The sequence below is a fragment of the Zosterops lateralis genome (assembly GCF_965231275.1).
Source record: "Zosterops lateralis genome assembly, chromosome: 6".
Lineage (NCBI taxonomy): Eukaryota > Metazoa > Chordata > Aves > Passeriformes > Zosteropidae > Zosterops > Zosterops lateralis.
Window position 1 is genome coordinate 22,022,874 of NC_139761.1, and position 20,760 is coordinate 22,043,633.

At 44.1% G+C, this 20,760-nt stretch overlaps 1 long non-coding RNA gene across 1 annotated transcript in view; it reads left to right on the top strand.

The window, feature by feature from the left end:
* The first annotated feature begins 374 nt into the window (after window positions 1-374).
* LOC310910843 overlaps window positions 375-20,760 on the top strand; it is a 75,377-nt gene continuing 54,991 nt past the window's right edge. The window contains exon 1 of the long non-coding RNA XR_014590407.1: window positions 375-1,059. This is a non-coding gene — a long non-coding RNA (uncharacterized lncRNA). The remainder of the gene's footprint in view (window positions 1,060-20,760) is intronic.

Here is a 20,760-nt window from a genome sequence, read left to right on the forward strand (position 1 = left end):
TCGTAAATATTCTTTACAGACTCAAAATACTCTCTCCAGTTGTGATGTTTTGTAAAAAATCCTGTTCAAGTGTTTATCAAGCCATAAGGCAAACCGCCCATGCAGCGGTCAGTAAGTCGGTAGTACGTGCACAGAATGAAAGCAGATGCTTTCGTGCGCTCCTGCTGCCGCCGGGGCAGTGCCAGCCCAGGTGCTGCTCCAGTGGAGCCCGCCCTGGCCCCGGCCGGGCTGTGCTGCCTGCGGAGCCGCTGCCGGTTTGCCCAGGGTGGCTGTGCAAGAGCTGCGGCAGAGGCGAGAAATTCGGAGAGCAGCCAGGGGCTTGTGAGGAGCTTATTAATGGCGGCGCGTGTGACTTGCAGGTACTTGCAGGATTGCAGGGACTTGGTGACACCGGAGCTCATTCTGGAGACTCCTCTGATTCTGCTGTGTTTTTCTTTTTTAAACCTGGCCTTTGATTAAAAATGCCTCGCTTCCAGCTCACATTGCCTTTTAAATGGCTCTGTAAAGCCCTCTCGCGGTTCCCAGCTCACATCAGAAGCAGGGCTGGAAGTGTTTCACTGCAGAATAAACATACGGGCTGTAAATCCTGTGATTCAGAAGATCGCCTGCAGTATTCCTCCCCGCTGTTGCCATAGGTAACCGGGCTCTGCAAAACACCATTTACACTGGAATGCAAGGAGACACGGAGCTCAGCAAGGGCACTCCGGTTAACCCTTTCCTAGTAGGGGGAAAAAAATCCATCTGGTGATCCCGGCCGAAACTCTTCTCTCATGCGTGTAGGTTCACACACAATAAACCCGCACCATGTACGTTAAGGCGAATTCCCCTCAGAGCGCGGCCCCAGGCATGTGTCCATGCCCTCGGCGAGAATGGCGGGTTTCTGTCGCAGAGCAGAGCCAGGCAGGCACTGCCGGGGTGTTCTCGGCACTGCTGACTCACCGGGCTGTGTGCGCACAGCCTCGGCCCTGAGCCCGACGGACGGGTTAAACTGGCACCCGATGAAGGAACTGAAAGGCAACTGAATAAGGCTGGCCCGCTCTGCTGCAGTCCAAATCCAAGGTTTGTGGAGTGGTACTTGTCAAATTACTTAAGACAGGACCTTAGAAAGGAAGACTTTGAACTCATACTCACCACAGAACTTTTTGGGGGTTTTTTGGTAGCTAGCAAGGGATCCCTAAGGTTTACAAGGTTTTGCCAATGCCATCTAATGGAGACTTATCAAGTCAGACACTGAGTGCAAGTTTAACACTTCCTTTCTGCTTCACACTTCTTTGCAGTCCAGGCACTTTAATAATCTCCTCATGGTCTTCTACTCCATTTCCCGAGGCACTGAATGTTAACAATCAATAGTTATCTGCAGTTTAGGAGAACAGGGGCAGAAAGTGCACCCCACTTTTCTCCTCCTCTAATTCTGACCTACCTGTAGGTTAATGTGGATCCCAGCAGAACAGGAGCTCGAGTGAGCTACTGTGTCTGAACAGTGGGGTTTTTTTGCCACAGCAGCAATGCTGTCCAGAGAGCAGGAAGCAGCATATGCTCTTCCTTTGCCTTTTTTTCCCCCAGGAAGCAGAGTGTGTGTGAAAAGTAAATTCATAGCCCTGTGTTCAGGCAGGGGTTAATTTATACTGCAGAGAGGCTGCAGGTGAGACTGAAGACTTGTCTCATTTTTCAGTTTCACAAACCCTGATACAAGAGCCTAAATATGTTTTGTTCCAAACCGCTGCTGTCTTCTTTCCCATACTCCCCTCTGCAGTTCAATGCATGCAAAAATACACACCACCAAATTGGTTTTTTTTCTTTTATAACACAGTATTGCTGCAGGGTCATCTACATATAGGTAAAAATGGAAAATTCCTGCTCTGAAGTGTTAACAATGTTGATTATTTTTAAATCAAAAGTCTGATGGGAATACAGAGAAATCCGGAAATGTGGATAAGGCTGAAATTACATTTATAAAAGATCATGCAGTGGTTGGGAATCACAGCCCATGAATGGACAAGCCTGTATTGAGACTGCTGTAATCCCTGGGCAGAGCAGGGGGGAATGAAGGAGAGGTCAGTGTGCTTTGCGGGATTCTCTGGCATTACTGGGGCAAGGGGTGTTAGTCCTTCTCTGTTATTTGAACAGTGAATGCATATTTTCTTAAGGATTTTTTTTTTTAATGTTGCTAGAATAAAAAGGAACAGGCAAGAGAAAATGACCCCGAATCATAAGGGGATTGCTGTCTGTGGAAAAGTGCAAACACAGAATGAAATTGTTTTCCTGCAAAATTATTTTTTTTTTCATGGCTTGTTTCCATGCCACCACAGAGAAGAATGGTGAAAAAAAAAAGATATACAAGGAAAGGTACTTTTAAAGATTCCCAAGAGCTACTGATTGGGTGTTGCTGTTTCACATTCTCCAAATTGCTGTTACATCAGTCTGGATGGTGGAGATAAGCTGTAAAACAGCTTAAAAGCTATGGAACAATGCATGGAAGCACAGTGATATTTATGTGTGCGCTGACTTTTTTGATTTATAGGATTTATTTGCATACTCCCTTGGCATTGCCAGAGCTTCTCTGCAGACCTAACACTTGATCCCCTGTTGTGCTGAGTCCCCTGGGAGCTGTTGACATTGTGGGGTACCTGCTGAGGTGTCAGGAACAGGTTGTGTGGGTGCGGAAATGGGAGCAGGAGGTCAGAAACAGGACTGTCTGCAGGGCAGAGCAAAGTGATAACTGGACTAGTTGAGCCTCAGCCATTTCCTGAAGGTCTGAAAACCACTGCAAGCACTGAAGAAGCAGAGGCTGGAGCTTGTTCCTTTTCCTGGTTTTATATGATTGCCTTAAGTCAAGGGTATTTAAATGTCAAGTTTTTATGTAGTCCTAAATTTACTTAGGTTCGGGTGTTTATAGCAGAAGGTTTGTGTCCTTGTGCACTCCTATCTGTGTACTTGAATGATGATAAATGCCAAGGCTTTCTTCTGGGGCTTGTGTTTTTCCACAGCCGAGGTGACACATTCCCATTATGTTTAACCTTCTCCCCCAAGAGTTGATACAATTTATTTCTTTTGGAAGGGAAATATCAGAGCTATAGCAGGCCCAAAGCAATTTTCTTTGAAGGCTGCCTTGGCTGCTACTGCAGATACAGTGACAAAGAAGAGATTGTGGCAGAGCGTGCTAGCCAGGCGCTCAGGCAGGAAAGGGTTACTGTCTGCACAGCTCTCTGTGTCTGGAGCTCCAGGCAAAACCCAGAGAGAGACAATGATGTCAGCACTACCTCCAGGCCCAGGGCCCCTTGCCTGACAATGTGGGCAATCCAACACATTCCCATCTGCCACAACAAGAGCATTCATGCTCCTATTTCCTGACCTCTTTGGATTAAAGCATGTGGAGTTAAATATACATCCAGCCCCGTGCTCATGCACTTGCATTGCACCAGAAATAGACTTATGGGAAACTGGCTGCAGCTTTTGCCACCCGACACTCGGGATCTGTCTCAACGTTGTCATAGAGAAAAGCACATGCTGGTCTGGTCGGGAGATTGTACAGTCATGTACACATAGCTAAAATACAGTTCGCTTTTGTGCCTGGAAATTCTGCATGTAATCAGCACGCAGTCAGAAAGGGGGGGGGGGGGCGGGGCGGGGGAAGGGCAGCTTAAACAGAAAATGAAGATTAGTCAGAGGCAGTGATTTCAGCGTTTTAGCCATCTGAAACTTGCTGAGTTTTTTAGTACCACATAAAAAGTTCTGACAGCAGAGACAGACCTTGGCTGAGCTGGGTGTCTGCACTCCAGGCTGGTGGAAGAGGGAGAGCATGCGGCAGGATTTGCACGCTGCCATGCCGGGCTGGCAGACACAGGGAGTGCAGCTCTGACAAGGAGAGCTTTTTGTTTGCTTTATAGTGAAGCCGGTCTGGTAGTGCAAAATTCTAGTAATTAGAAGCATTTTATTGCTTTTATTCAGGATGTGTGCGTGTGGGGGGTCTGTTGCATGCACATGGGTTTTGTGTTATTTTTTTCTCATGTGTCTGGGTGCTGTGTATCTGTGGCTCTATGCCCATATGTATCTGTGCATCTCCATATTTATCTGTCATTCTGTGTCTGCATTGCTCAGTCTTTTTCCTTTTAAGTGTCGGAGTTGCATTTATTTTCTGTGCACAGATGAGTTTTCCTGTACTATACACTAAGGGGAAAAGAAATGTAGAGATAGATTGCATTTGTTTTTGTCTTTGTTGAGAAAGTGCTTCACAATTGAGAAATATGAATGAAAAAGAAAATGAGGCTTTATTTTCCTTTCTTTCTCTTTTGTCTACAGTATTCTGTCTTATCTTCCCAGTCATGTATTTTCTTTTCTCTCCCTTTCCCCCATCACACTGCAAACTCCTGTTCCCATAACAAATGTTTTAAATGTTATCTATCCTGTCTGTACAATCAGACCCTTTTTCATAGCATGTTTCTTGTACAGTAATTTATTTTTTTTAACAACTCATAGTAGTCCTTAACACAGCAAATTCCTGTAGGCAGTTTGGTTTGGTGTCTCACCCCTTCATATGGCCTCTGCTTATGGCAGTCAGAATCTCAAAGAGCACAACACAGGGAAGCAGAACAAAAATAAACTCCCCAAAATCTGTAGTTCCCCAATGGCTCAAAGGGGTCTCGGAAGAAGCTTTAGCTGATAAAATCCTTAGAGGGTGGTTGGAGGGGTGAGGCCAAATGGTTAATGTAGGATAAAAACTGCAAACCTTTTAATTCTCTTAGTGTTTGGCTTAACCTTGCCTTGACTCTGAAGAGACGGTGGTAAGTAAGGATGAGCTTGTATTAGGAATAGGATTCTCTCTTTCTGCCCAGCCTTGCCTGTGCCAGTTCCAGTATTACAGGGCATCAATACTACAAAATTCTCTATCAGTTTCTGCTGGTAGAGGTTTGGAACTGTCTCATTTCTCAGTTAGTGTAATCAAAGCCAAGACCCTGGCATCTTTCCCAAGAGCTTTCTTCTCTCTTTTAAACACAGAATACTGAAAACCAGTCAGAAAAGTGGAGCCATACTGTAGCAAGCATTGGATTTCACCAGTGGTATAATAAGGAAGCTGCCTGTAGTGTCAGCCACTCTAAAGGAGATATACAGACAAGTTAAAGTGGTAATATGCATAATGTCTGTCATCCAGATATTTCAGAGCATATAATAAGCTGTGATTAAATCATTAAACTAAGAACTTCAAAAGGCTCTGGCTGTGTTGACTGCAGATCTAAATGCTAGAAATCTCCAGTCTTCTTTCTACCCTGGTACCTGATTTGCCACTGCTACAAGCTAGTCATTTCACATGGATCTTTAATTTTCCCATCAGTACCACCAGGAGTTAATAATACTTAAGCAGAGCAGTGCCTCTTACAGAGTTGTTTTGAAGGAAATGGAGACTTACTGAAGAAGTCTTTGTGTGAATTTGCGTGCCAGTTTGAAGTTCTTCAGGAGCAAAGTGGAGGAAGCATGTTAAGCATCAGATAATCACAGAAGGCAGGAGATCATCATAGAAGGCATGAAGGTCTACAAGTACCGGGGAAAGACAATGTTAAAAACAGGAGCACTGCAGTTTGCAGAGACCCTAAATTAGGCTGTGGAAGCTAGGAAGAGTTAGGTTTGCAGTTTGAACTGAGACACATGCAGTACTTATGATCCGGTCTTGGTGCCTGGTGGATCTCTCCTTTTATAACTTGTCTCAACATTGCAAAGCCAAGTAAATGGATGAGAATAGAATGTCTATGTCATGACACCCCATCTCTTGACATGAGTACTTAGACCAGCCACCAAAAGTGTGAAGAATATGTCCTGAAATGTCTCTGCTTTGATTAGGACCATTATTTTGATGATGAGCTTTAATTTTTCCCTAGAAATCAAACAGTTTCTCTGTTTATAGCTACACATACATTTCATATGTCTCTCTTAAGCCAGATATAAGCAACCTTGTGAGAAGTGCTCAGGAGCTGACTTGGAGCAGGGTGGAGGAAAAGAGGAAGCCTGAAAGTCACATCCTCCTGACTATCTTCCTCTTCATTAATGTGTGCAGTCACACTGCCCAAAAGAGCCATTCCAGGAGGTTTGAGAATGTATGGAGCAAGTGCTTCATTTCACTTACGATCAAGATAAACAAGGGCGTTAGCTGAAGCAGAGCTTCTGAGGTGTTCTGTGTAATTCAGTGCCAGGCAGTAGTGACTGCTGCTTAGGAGATGGATTTATTAAGATTATTAGTAAGTGTTATTTGGAGGTGACTGAAATCGCTGGGTGGACTCCAGAGGATTAGCTTTCCAAAGATAGCAAATGCAAAACAAAAAAAAGCAACCCCAAACAAACAAGTCACCAGTACCAGCTGTGTTTATTTAATAAAGTCTCTGCACAGGATTAACTCACAAGCATTTGCTTGTTTTTGTGAGTGGAGATATGGGGGATGGGAAGGAGGAACCACCTTAGCATGTAATTCCCCAAGTAAAAGCAAAGCTGCAGCACAGCATCTGGCGTGGTTCACAGAGTAGGTGACAACGCGCTGTGAGCAGGGCAGGCAGAGGAGGAATCACCTCTTCCTGGATTGCACTGGATTTAGGCAGCCTAGTGTGCAGCAACTCTGCTACAGAAATAACCTGTGTGAAGGAGGCTCTGCTCAGGAGCTGTCATGTCCCTGTACAAAGGGCATGAGAGCTTTAGGCAGGGCATCATGCTGATCTGAGCCCAGGAACTGGCCTATGGGAGAGACAGCAGCAATCAAAACCAGTAATTTTCTATTGTAAGATTGTAAGAGGACCTCAAAGTGATTGTAGACATGAATTCACCAAACATCACCCCCACAAAGCCTATCTCTGGGATGGATGTTGGTGTTGCTAAACCCAGATGTCAAACTGGAGGCAAAGAGAGCTGTCCAGGCTTCCGGAGAGATCAGGCCAGATGTGAACACAGGGAGGGTAGCAAGAAGGGAAGGTAAAATCAGGAGAAAAAAACCCATCCCTCAGAAGAAAACTGATGGGGGAAGGGCCTTAAGGACCAATTTAGCCCATGTTTTAAATGTTGCTAATGTTGCTAAACAAGTCCCTCCAAAATGCTGGTGGTTGGTGATGTAGAACCAACCAACTGTAGAGTCAGTTCTGAAGTGTAGCCTGGCTGTCCTGCTTCAGTACTGTCACCAGAAGGAGAGACACATGGGAGTTCCCTGCTGTCCCTTCAGCCTTCCCCAGCACTGGCTACCAGAGGCATGATCACCTGTTGCTTTTTTGTAATTCATTTAGGCCCCATTGGGATGTGGCAGGAGGGACTGAGGGATTCTCCATTCAAGCCAAGATACTGAAAAGGTGACCAGTGCCCTTGCAATTTCCAGGGAAATAGCTTGTTTTCTTTCATGAGAAGCTGCTTACTTATTTCCTAAATCCACCGGCTCCTCTTCCCTCTTTCACAGAAGTCCCTTATGCAAAGCTAGGCCTGGTGTGCTATTGCCTGTGCTTCTCAAGACTTTCCTAGATACCACGGCAACAGCAACAGCGACAGAACTGGATTTTGTAAGCCTTTAATCTTATACAGAGTAGAATGGCACCTATGAATACAATTCAGCAACTTCATTCCTCAAGGGTGGGGGTTGGGGCTGGGAGGATGAGGATGGGGAAAGGGAGGGGGCAATGCACTATTTAATGTTCTTGGCATAAGCTACAAGTGGAAATAGGAGGAGGGAAAAGCTGCAGCTCACTGAAGTGGAAGAAAAAGAATAGGAACCCCGTGATGCAGTTTTATACTGAGGGGACAGAATTGTCTGGTAACCTGTGTACTTAATCCCACGCTGTGATTGAAGGATATGTCAGCAGTAACTAAAATAGAAGCACAGTGCGAGGTATAGAGCCCTGGATCCAAACTACTCAGCTTTTACAGATGTCTTCAGTGCTAAAACTTGTATTACTGGAATCATTGATTCCTACTACAGGGAAGGTAGAGAGTGTTGGACTAGGAGGCAGAGGAAAAGGGAAGAAAATGGAAGAAAAAGGGAAAAGGGGAAACAGAATCAGACTGTAGTATTTCAGGATCATGTTTTCATTTCTTTCTATTTGGCTTCACATTTTTTATAGGAAACATTATTTTCTTTTGAGAAGTTGATGGGTGAAGAAACTATTTTCTCTCATAGATTCTTTCATAGATAAAATAAAAGTACCCCCTTTTAAATAAAAAAGGCAGGATTTTCCTTTTTCATGAGTTCTTCATACATTGGAGAAATATACTCATTCTCAGGAAAGGAAAGAGAAGCTAACATTTATTTGGAAAACACTTTGCAGTAGGAATAAAAGATAGTACATGCCTAGTCTGCTCTAACTCTCGATTTACAAAGAAGTCCAAAGAGCTTATTGCTTTCACACTATGAAACTGGTCAAGAGGTGCAGGTTGCAGTGTGGTGCTGGTGAATAGATGGGGCTCTAGTGTAGGCCCTAGACTGCTGGAGGGTCTCACTTCTCCAGACAGAGAGAAGTGCTGTGGCACATTTTACTGCCAGGCTCTGTGAACCCATCCACGGTAAAGGGTCTTGACTTTGTGCCTGTGACTGATTTGCAACATCTAGAAAAATATCAAATCCCTTTAGTAAGACTCATTTGCCCGCTCTAATTTACATCAGAGAACCCAGCACATTATGGCTGGTGACACCAAGGGTGGTTTAAGACCACACCTCTGTCCTTGAACTTAATACATATATAGAGTACTGCCAAGACTAAGGATCTGTCTCTTTCTGTGATAAATACCCACTTTTATGGGATTGTGGCCATGAGTTCAATTTAATATTATGAAGTAATTTTCTGTGACAATTCAGGTCCCAACTTCACTCTCATCTTTCTTTCTACCTGATACATTTTAGTGTTTGGTATTATGCCTGATATGGAAAGATTCCAACGAATTAGATGAGGCATTGAATAAAGGGGATGTCTGGACAGTGAGAAGTTTTTTATCTCTGAAAAGTCTTCCAGTGATTGTTGGAATATTCTATTTTAAAATGGGTTTGGCTTAGAAGGGCCACATTTGTATGATTTGTCCTCAATAGAAATTAGAGCCTCTCGGTATTTCTACATGGTGGAATGATTATTTTTTTGAGTTATTCATTATAGTCTTCTGAACCTCCCAGGAGTCCATGAGCTCTTTATGAGCCATATAAAAGGATGCAGACTCACTAGCAGAGCAGAGAAATTCCCAGGAGGAGAGAGATTTGTAACTAAACTGAGATGGATGGAAAGAGATGGGAAAAGTAAACTTCAGAAAGCCTGGAGTAAAAGCAAATTCTTTAACAGCCTAACAATGATTTAGACTCCTGCAAGTCAGGAACAGAGCAGGCTATACTGAGGATGTTTAGGAAAAAACTCACAGGACTAACCTGCAAAGTTTTGTTTCATATCTGTTTTGGCAGCTGGAGAAAGATAGAAGAAGGTTTGTTTTCTAAGGCTTTCTCAAAACAGTGACCCTGAAAAAAACATGCCTGTTACCTTCAGAGGACCTACTCATCTTACTGACATGCAGAATACTCTCCAAAAGAGTAATTTCTCCAAAGTACAATAAACAGGGCATACAGGTCAAAGTGAAAAACAGCAAACCCGGTATTTCAGAGAATTTACAAACTAAAGAATTTAAAGAAAATGCAGACAGAAGTTGTACATACTGTAAATGCCTAGGTCTCTTAATAAACACTTTCGGGATTCCCAGACTGCTTAAGAAAACATTGCATAACAAAGCCCTTTCTCACATAGAGACAATTAGATAAATGCCACCTGCTGACTGCAAAACTGGCTAAAATTTACTGGGATTCACACATTTTACAGGCTCCAGCTTATTTTCCTACCTGGAAACAAAGTCCGGTAGAGCTGCATATTAAATGGAACATGAGAGCCAAAGCTAGCTAACTAATGGAAGTGTATTTGTGAATATTTGTTCAGTGAAAATATTGCCAAAATTCTCAATAAAATTGATAATGAATTATTTAATCACCTCCAGATGAAACTCCAAGAGAATCCCTGTCTGTACTATTGTGCCAACAAGTATTTTGCATTCACAGCACTCCCTCTGCAGTGACTGCAGAAATGCGCTCTGCTTGCCATTCTCCAAGAAAGGCTTTGACTCTGCTGCTATCAGCTAAGTCAAAGTTTCACAGTACTGACAGAGCTACTCGGTCAGGGATGGACTGAGTCAGGCTAATGGCTGAGCTGGGCCAGTGGGATGCTCAGGGCAGGAATACACCAGGGATATGCCCAAACAGAAGTCTCATGTACAAATAAATGGGTGCATATGAGACACCAGTTTAGCTCGTGGTAGTGTTTCTCTCTCCATATAGGTTTGTGCTCTTTAAAAGTGTGCAGGGACAAATACATGGTTTTGGCCACTGTGCACTGGGGTAGATGTGCCTATGCAATATGGGTTGTCCTACCTGTGCACTTTGGGGCACTGATTCCATGAACAGTCTGGGGTAGAGGGAATTCCAGGCGTCTGTCCTGCCTGCAGCATCAGCCCAACGATGCCTCTGCCTCTTCCAGTGTCATCTGCAGTTCACCAGCAGCAGTTTCTCCCTTTGGCTTGAGGACTTTTGCCTGGGCTCCTGTCCAGATCTGCTGTTCAAGCAAAGGGCAGAGGCAGCACTCAGTGAGGAAGTCCCACATATTTCAGGCTGTTTTAGGGATGTTTGTTCCAGCCAGCCCAGTTTGTTGATCTCACTTGTTTTTAACTCATGGAAGGCACATAATTTAGGTCAGCTCTTTCCTCACTCTCCTCTCTGTCCTGCCCTGCTGGAGTACATGCTATTTCCAGATGAGGTCACACATACCCCCCTCTTTCTCCTACCATTCTTGAGCCTGTTCTTCCCATTAGGGTTTAATGAGAGGCCCACTAGCCGTGGCAGTCCCAGCCCTCCAGTCACTGCTGCAGCCAAGGTCAAGCCCGGGGCAAGAATTGTCCACAAATACAGACACCAGAGTGAAGGGAAGGAAAGAACAATAAGAGCCATTTACTTCCCAATGCACTTAAGCGCTTGAGAGAAATGCCCCCCCCGCCCCCCCTCGATTGCTGAGTCAGCAGCGGCTGACAAATTAGTCAACAGGATGACTGGGCCTCAGCTCCTGGCAATTAGCATGGACAAAGCTTTGTGTTGTGCCTGTGTGTTTTCCTATTAGCTGCGGCTTGCACGCCTGTGAAGGGAGGAGGGACTGGGGAAGGAAATGGCTTGCTTTGACTTCACAAACGCATGGAATCTGCATTCCCAAGGTTGCACAGCATTCATGTGGCTTTCTGTTTCAGCATCTTTGCAGGCTGTAGCCATTAAGAATAAAGTATGCTGAGAGCCTCTTAAGAGGGAGGTGCATCAACACAGCTGGAGGAAGGGTGAGCCCTGAATTGTAGTTGCAGAGGCACTTCAAATTGGGAGGGGTTCAGTTTAACCCTTCAGTGTGGCTAACAAAACCAGTACTTTAAGGATCAAGTACTGTTGGCAAGGGTTGGGCAGAAGAGTTTACTGGTGAGAACGGCATTGCTAGTATATTCAGTATGGGAGTAAGAAAGGTGTCACACAGATCCAGAGTGAGAGGCTTTGGCAGAGCTCAGGGTGATGAAATGATAGAGACAGAGGGGGATAAGGACTGGACTAAAAGAGGATTCTGTAGGTCAGGAGTTCAGTGTCTTGTCAAAGCGATTTGGGAAGCCGGGGGCTAAAAGGTGGAGCTGCAGGTCAGGATTAAGCTGAAAGTAGGAGCTGAGTTCTGTCACCATTTGGCAGAGGTCACTGCCTCCAAAGCAGGCTGCAGCGGTCATGGCCCATGCTGTGAACAATGAAACTTCCTGGATTCAGCACTAGTGGAATTACAAACACACTTTGTTGTTAAAATCCTGTCCATCTCCTCTTGTCTTTCCACCTCTGAGGCCAGGTCACCAGGGCTTTTGGACAAGGTGTGAGTTGCAAATCCTTAGAGGACCCAAGAAGAAAGGTCAAGTACATCTGTTTTTTTAGCCTCACCTTCACCCATTGCATATCCATGTTCCTGGTAAGTCAGACACTACTGTGTTATCATCCTCATTTACGATAAGCTGGTCAGAGTGATTTAGCCAAAGTTTGTGGTGACCCCAGCTCTGAAAGGCCTTGCTGTGACCCGTGAAGGTTTAGTGGGCTTTGTTCTGGGTGCTCTGAGACCCATCTCTGTGCTTACAGACTTTCACAAAAGCTGAGCTCAACTGAGAGGTGCAAAGGCATTGAAGCTATCAGTCCTCCTGTTTGTGAGAATGGGAGTGAGAGACAATGTCTTTGTATTCCAGGCACCACTACATGCTCCTTTGCTAAGCATAACTGGAATCTCTGAACTTCAAATCCTGCTGCTGAGAGCCTAGCAACAAGTGAATGTATCTACTTAAGCTTTTAAGGAAGGACTAGGTTAATGGAGGTGAAAGTAGGTCAGAATGTTTTATTTTCTGAGTTTGTTGGATTTCTTTCTAGGAATTGTAATGCTCTGCCTTGTAAGTCACCTCTGTATCAAGAGACTAGCAGTGCCATATCCATTTGCACACCTTTATGCCACGCTAAACCTGAGACAGTTCATTCCTTTCTGTTGACAGACTACAGAAGCCACAGCAGCCTCACACTACTTCACCTTTACCAAAGGAGAGGAGTATGCACCAAGGTGCTTCCTGCAGACCAGCTGACACTCAGCAGCTTGCTGTCCCTATGGTGATCTCTCTGACCCCTGTGATTTTCTGTTTGGCTGTAGGCTGACTTGGGGCAGATTTTTACTTATCTCTTGGCTGCTGAACAGTGTTTTCTGAAAACACTAGCTGGCATCTATCTGCATAATTAGGTGTCTAAATGGCTTTTGAATCTGGATGTCCCTTCATGCTTTGATTCTTCATCCAGTAGAAAGGTCTTACTGTAGTTTGGGCTTGGGTCAGAGTTGTACATCTACACATGAATGTGGCTGTGGAGGAGCTGTGGCCATCTAGGTGCTCCTGTTCTCCTCTCAAGGAATGTGGCTAGGGCCTTCCTTCTGCTCATCCTGTCATGGCAGTGGTTACACAGCACTTCAGTTATGCTGCTGTACTTGAGCTTCAAAATTTTAATCTGTGAATTTTCTCATCCTGTCAGCCAGGACAAGGAGTTACAAGGAGTAAACCCATTTCACCTGGGATACAAACCACTACAGATGCACGAAAATAGTGAGTCCTCATTGCTTGGCCTTCTGCAGTACCAACAGACTTCGTAAGTCTTGCACCATACAGAAAACCCCACAGCTATCTGTTCCATGTAACACACGTAATTTATCAGATATGCATCCCATAAGGAACCATGGACAAAGATCAGACAAATTGTCTTTCTGTTAACCTTTCTCGTGAATGTCAGAAAGTGGTTTATCTCTTTATCACAAGAGATAAAATTCAGGGTAGCTTTGCTGCAAATTCAGGCCCTCAGTTTTAGTTCCACAATTTTGCAGCACTTAACTTTCTACAGTTCTATGATATGCCAAACACAGTTTCTTAAAAAGTCCAGACTTGTTCATATGAGGTGCATGTCCAACTGCAGTAAGATCCATGTTGACTGCAGCATTTACAAGAACATCTGAAGGGACACCAGAGTATCGTAACAAAAAATATGTTAAGGACAAGGTAGTGCCCCAGTGTTATGGCAAAGACTCAAGGTTGTCTAAGATACTGTAACTTTGAGAGTCAGGTACTCATTCTACTGAATTTCATTCCAAATGAGCCATGTTTCCTGCAGCAAACAAACCAGGGATGGATACAGCGCAGGGGTGCAGGTGTATTTTAGTAACATAGTAGTAACATTACAACAGATTGTTACTAACAGTAATTCCCAGATTCCCATTTCTTTCTGAAGCACATTCCTAAACAGCTACTTTTGGGAAAGTGCTTGCAAGTAACACTCCCTGTCTACTGGTACCTACTTTCTCACCTCTGCTCTTTAAAGTGGTATTTTTTATGATGGAAGGCGCTCAGTTAATTTCGGAGCCTAAAAGGTACATGCAGGACAGGGCACATTTCATTAACATGGCCTTGACATTATTCCTCCTGCCCTCCTGGATGTAATGTGTCTGGGGAATGCAGTGGCCTCTTTTCTGGCCTGGAAGCAGTGCCATTTGTAGTGTTGATACTTGTCCCAGTGGGACTTGGGCTGAGATTTTTCCATCCTTCCCTTGCCCAGTTCATTTTGTCCAGTGTGCCAAAAGGGTGTCAAATGGCATTTTTGTATTAATCAGTCTAGACTGGGCTGAACCTGGTGACATGGAGGTGAAAGGATCTGGAGTCTGTTTTCCTGTCCTGCTAAACTAGCCAGTACCTCCTTGTGCTTATTCAGCAGGTTAACTCTGATAATGGCTGTATGAATCTTTTGCTGCCATTTAGCTAATAGCTACATTTCCTGGTGCAAAATCATGTAAAGGGAAATAAGGGAAAAAGAATTGCTGTGGCAGGAGACAAAGGCATAATTCAGTGGCTGGTTTAAGGTGTGCTCAAGCTGTAGGTCGATTACTTTTTACCAGCAGGTCTGACAAAATGTTGAACATACATCCCTGAAAAGGGATATTTGATTTTTACAAACCAAATGCTTGAGATTATCATTTCACCATTTCTGCTAGCTGTTCTTAGGTCTCAGATACCATGTGCAGAGCAGATCCAGCCTAAAAAGAATGAAAGGACTATGGCATCTAAATAAGATATTATCAATGGCGCCCCATAATATCAGTAGTAAAAATAATTAAGTCTTTCTGCTTCTCTAGCGTGTTCCATCTGAGGGTCTCAAAGCATTTTACAAGCATTAATTAATTAAACTTTCATCTTCTCCCTGAGGCTTTTTCTGTGCTGGAGGTGGTTCAGTCCAGTTGGGTAGATGTGGCTGTTGAAATCACAGCTGATTCTCAAACCAGTGGTTAAAACCTGCCTCCGGAAATCTTCAGTTCTTACAGCTGCTGCCTTTTCATCTTGCAACTGTGCTTCCCCATCTTAGTTTGGTGTATGATTTCTCTTCATCTGGCCCATGAATGCTCAGATCTGCAGGTCCCATCTTCTAGCTCTGCCTCATTTGAGCAGGTGATGCCATTGGCATGATCCCTAGGAGCTAAACTGACCCACCACTAGCCCCAGAATTACTCAAGTATTTAAGTAGCTTAAAGACACTTTGAGTTCTGTAATCCTCCCTCCCACTTAGACCAGAGGATCTGGACTAGAAAGAAATTAAAAGAGAAGGCATAAAGATCACTAAGCACAAATATTTGAAATTAACTCTTTAGGTAAGCATTTACATTTGAAATATGCCAAGTGTTTACACATAAAATACAGAAATTACTTATCCCACTGTTGAAATGCAATCATTCTTAGTTGTCATGACAATTATTTAACAGTACAGAGTAGCACTTTCATAATCTCTTATGGAAGGAATCAGATTATATCCAGCTGAAATTGAATAGAAGTGGGAGAAGATAGAACTGCCCAAACTGTGAGGTGGTCATTGGGATGACCCATTCTGGTCCCATCTGAAAGGAAATATATCAGACTCTCGAACAATAATTACAATCATAATTAATATATTATATTACTTGACTTAAAAAAAAGTTATAATAAAAATAGTAATAGTAATAAACAACTATGCAAAGTATGCAGAAAGCCATTAGGGTTTTGTCAGCGAGAAACTGTAGAAATACTTTTGCATTGGTATTTATGTAACATCTTTTGTCTTGGAGATCCCAAACTGTATCACCAGCTGCACCAATAAAAACCTCCTGAACATGGCAAGCCATATGTTGTTCTGTTAACAACATAATTTTGGAAATCATCTGTAGCATTTCTAATCGGAAATATGTAAAGTATTTGATTTCATTAATTTGAGTTCAATATTGTGCATTCCTCACCTAGAAACCAAACCAACTGGCACATTATAAATATGCTGGCATATAGAATTGCAGGCTGAATGACTAATTTAATAATGTGTACTGCTAACTGTGTATTATGTTTCTTTCTGAGCAATGAAGGTGCTTTACAAAGACTGGTGGCAACAGAGAATAATATTTTCAGTTAATTGGAAATGCATACTTTCTTCCCAAGATACAGTTATCCATTCATTGAATTCTACACTTTTCTTGTGTTTAGCATATTTCAGTGCCCACGTTTTACGGGTAAAGTAATAGAAGAGATACATTAAACCCTTCACAGTCAGTGGCAAGACAAGGACAAATTAAAGTCTCTTGATGCTCTCTCTCAACATTGAGAGCATTGTTTTTCTCTCTGTTTTGCTGGGCAAGCAACACAGGACTGGAAGAAAGGGTTTTCTAGGATGACCTGGGTCATCCTCTCCTGTCTCCTGCCATCAGGGGCAACATGTCCTGTTGTGGCTTTTGTGACTGTGACAAAGAAAGAATGAGTCACACTTTTCTGCTGGACACCAGACCACTCATTGATACAGTCCAGGTTGCCTTTCTGAAAAAAGGCAATGATGGTATCTTAAGGCAGCTTGCAGTAGGAAAAGGTTGGTCTGGTTTATGTTCTGGGATTAGAGGAGAATGGCAGCCTTCCAGTGTCAGGTGCTGGGAATTTAAAATAAAGGTGCTGCTGACTAGGGGTTTTCTCACAGACTCAGCTTCAGCTCTGCACTTCGCTAACCATGTCAAGCAGCACCTTCTTAAAGCCAGAAGGCTACTTTTAAGACACAAGAGAAAATTAATTCAGGAAGCATCTTGTAGGAGCATCTTGCAGACTACGTTTTAAACCAATATCTGAGATTACTTAGGTTGGTCACAGGATTGGAAGGTAGGATTAGATCATTCCATTCATCCTCTTATTCCTCACAAGACAGTATTCATGGCAAATGTTAGATGAATTGTTCCTGGGGCTTTGTGATGAGAGTCTCCACATCCTTCTAAGTCCTTCAGGCCTGTTCACTGTAACATTTTACCATCCCCCTCACCGGGACTCCAGGGCTGTTTTATCCCTCTTTTGTGCTCTGCATGAGCTAGTGCTGCCTGAAGAGGTAACTAGCTGGGTTATATGTTTGCAAGTCCCTGGATGTATTTGGTTCAGTTTTCTCCACCTTTATGTCATACCAGTGAATGTGCACAGGTGTCAGCAGGGCCATTAGAGAAGAATTCAGGGAACACAGTGGGAATGTCCTCAGTCTGAGAGCTGGGACGTCTCAGCTTGGCTGAACTTCATGTTTTCCTTGGACTGTACAGTTCTTATCAGGCTGATGACAAATGGGAAATAGCCAGTTCTGTAGCCAATTTTATTCTTTCTCATTTTATTGTCAAAGGGAGGGAAATTCACAAAATTTGTGAGGATCTTACCCATTTCTCCTCTTCACTGCAGAGCTACTCATTTATTTTTGTTTTATACTATAAGTAGTTAGAGAAGCAAGGCTCCCCAGACTTTGAAGTTAATCCCTGCATGTAGCACCATATACATGGCAAATCTGTGTGGTCATGCTTCTCATCACTGCAGGATTGCCTGCATCCTCCATACTTGGCTAGTAATTTGGCTCCTGTCTTAAGCTCTGTCTCTCAAGTTTCAAACTATGAGAGGAGCAGAAGTTGGATGGCAGGGACAGACAAGAATGTGGTGTAGAAGATAGGAAGAATGGGGAAGTATATGAGTGACAGAAAGGTCACAGGAACACTGATGAAGCTGAGAAAAGCATAAGAAATCATAAAGCACTCTCCTGTGGAATCTGGATCACAATTAATTATACCTGCATACTGATACTTCTCATCTGTCAGCTTCCAGCTGTGAAATCTGCTGGCAAGGTGTGCATCACTGTCTTTAGTAGGATATGCATTTGAAAAAACATCAAGCTTTCTAGTAGTTCTAAATCCCTTGTGCATAAGCTCAGGATGTAAGAAGCCTGGAGAGGGAAACTAGATATTGAAATCTGAATTTGGTTCAATCCACTGGACTGGAAGGAAGTCTGATGATGTCCTCATTTGCTGAATACTTTAAGATGTCTGGTATACTGAATAGGCAGGGATTTGAAAGAAAGGAAATGAGAGGTAAAAACTGGACTGCTGCACGTGCATTTCTTACCTCTGCTATCTTTACACTTATATGTAGGTTTTTAAAATACCATGTATAGTGTGCTGAAATTAGTAGTACTACTCTCTCCAGGCACATTATTAACACTTGTCTCTGCTTTGTATTTCTTACTCCTTAATTCTCATGCAAGCTGGTGAAACTTCCTCACGCAAGTCGTGGGTTAGGACAATCAAAACTTTCTTTTTAGTTCTTAGATCTTACCAAACACCAGATGTTATGCCATGGTGCTTTATAATCTTTTTTGCTTCATCCCCATGTGCCGTTCTGAATCAGACCTGGACGGATACTTGAAATGGAGACACTGTGTTCAAAGTGGAGGCTGTGGAGAGCTGTGTCTCTGTTGCCTCTAAAGAGAATTTCCTATCTGGTGTACATGACTGAAATAGTCTGGAGGGGATAATCTGGCACTAACTTCTCCTCCCACCTCCTGGTTGGAGAGTCGATGGGAACTAATAGGTGTTTTCCTGCCTAACATCTGTGGTTCACGAAATTTTCTGTGGCTGACGTGGTGCCAGGAGGCAGAGGGGTTATTTTGGAGCAGAATCCTTTTAATTTGTTTTGTTTTCCTCTTTCTATAGCAGTGTAGCAATCACCGTCCTGGCAGCAGGCATGCCCTGAGGAAAGGGAGAGGAGCCGCTTACGAAGACAGTCAGAATACTTCATGGCTGCTTGTCCTCTCTTTGACTGCGACATCAGCTGGGGGCAGGGGGAGGAGAAGTGCCTCAGGCTCATTCAGAGTTGACCCATGGTTATTTTTAGCTCCTTAATGTTCTTTCCAAGCCCCCTGCCCCTCCCCTTCCTTTCCCCCGTTCATTTCTCTCCTCTTGGCAAACAGCACTTCGTGAGCTACTCAGTCACAGGTTAAAAAGCACTGGAAAAAGTCAAAGGGCAGGCAACGGAGGTACTCCTCCGAGAGAGGCACTTGAAAGGTCAGGAAATGCCTGAGCCGTGGGTAGGAGCCCCTCCTAGCCTAGCTCTGCTTATTAAGCAGACTTGCCAGCACAGGCAGACAGGATGATGGGGTTCAGATCTGAAACACCATATGAAGGAGAGAAGGGGAGGACAGTAAAGGAAGAGTAGGAAGAGAGATAGGGAGATATAATGGAGTTGTGGTAAACAAAGGGGACTAATTGAGGTGAAGGACAGTATGCACTGATTGGGTATGACTGAGAGAAAGACGAAAGAAGAATGAAGAGCAATTTTACCTCAGTTTGGAAGCCTGAAGGATTCTGTCGCCAAAGGGCTATGGGCTCCCTCATCCCTGGCAGAGTCCCTTAATATCAAAGCCAGACCCACACTCCAGAGGTGTGAGGAGAATACATGTAGGCAGCTCCACTTAAGGACATACCTTTTACCTTGCCATTAAATGGGACTTGCCAGTGAACAATGAACAGCTGGACAAGCAAGAAGGTGCTGGGTCCTGGAGAAAGTCTGGTCTTAGCCTTTAGGGACAGAATGAGACAGTCATTGTGGAGAGGCTTTTCCTGTGCTTTGCAGAGCTGTTGGCAGCCCACCCTTGCTCTTGGCTGGTAAAGCATCAGATGAGGTCTGAAGCTGGGCCCAAATCCTAGGACTTTGGTCAAAGCAGGCGTGAAGGATCTGACTCACCTGCACCAGCTGAGGTAGAAAGCAATGCAATAAAGGAGGTTTTAATGCCTGAGGTGCTTGTCTGTGGAGGACCTCAGCATGGGCCACTCTGATGTCTCACAGCATCTTCTGCCTGCGTGTGTTGTTTTGTCTGTCTGTCCATCATGGTGCAGGATTTGAGCTTTCCAAACAATATAGGCAGGAGGCAGGATTATCGTGTACTATACTCCTCTTGGCTCAGGAGCTGGGGAGTGGCTCCTGCAAAAGGCAGGGCAAGCCCTTTCCCCATGCCCAACCTATGGGAGAATGAAAAAGTTTTTTCCTTTCCCGTCTCTTTGTGGAGACCTGGAAAGAAGCAGCTGAGTGTCTTAGTTGGCTGCTGCAGCCAGGTCCAGTGTCATGAAGATGCCAGGGCAGAAATAACCTGCTCAAAATAACATGGCTCCCCCCTGCACCATTTTCTGTGCTACCCCCATGTAGCCCAACCCTTACAGTAGCTTCTTCTTAGTTTTCCAAAGTCCCAGCTGTGTGTTCTTGTCTCAGGCAGGGGAAGCAGGTTGCCTGGATACAGTCCTTCTGCTGAGCAGTGGAGTCCCCTGGAAATCAGTCTGCAGTCCCTCCCCTCCCTTTCCCCAGCATTGCTTCACACTGTGGAAGATAGATTTGGGTCTCTGGAGGACTTCTGGATGCAAAAAAAAGGCGGGGTGGGAAACAAAGCATCACAAATGTCAGCATTCCCTCTTCACCTCAAAGAAACAGTCAGATGAAGGGATTGCAGAGAAAGGCAAGGCAAGGAAACTATTCCACCCATTGTTGGAAGCCAGGATGAAGCTGGTCCTAACCCAAAAAAAGAGGATCCCACCCCTGAACTGAGCCAAGAAGCCACTCAGAAATTGCATCACTAGCAACAGAGGCTAGGTCTGATTGATATAGTCCAGCAAGAGCAAACCCAACTGAGCATACCCAGATGTCAGGATAATCATTTCTCTGAAAATGAGGTTGCACAGAATGGGGCAGGGTTTGGAGGGGATAAAACAATTTCCCTTAGTCTTGGTGTGTGAAGGGATAAAAGAATTCCCATTCCTCTTAGTGTGTCTTTCTTCACTTTCGCAATTGCAGAGCTTCCTTGGC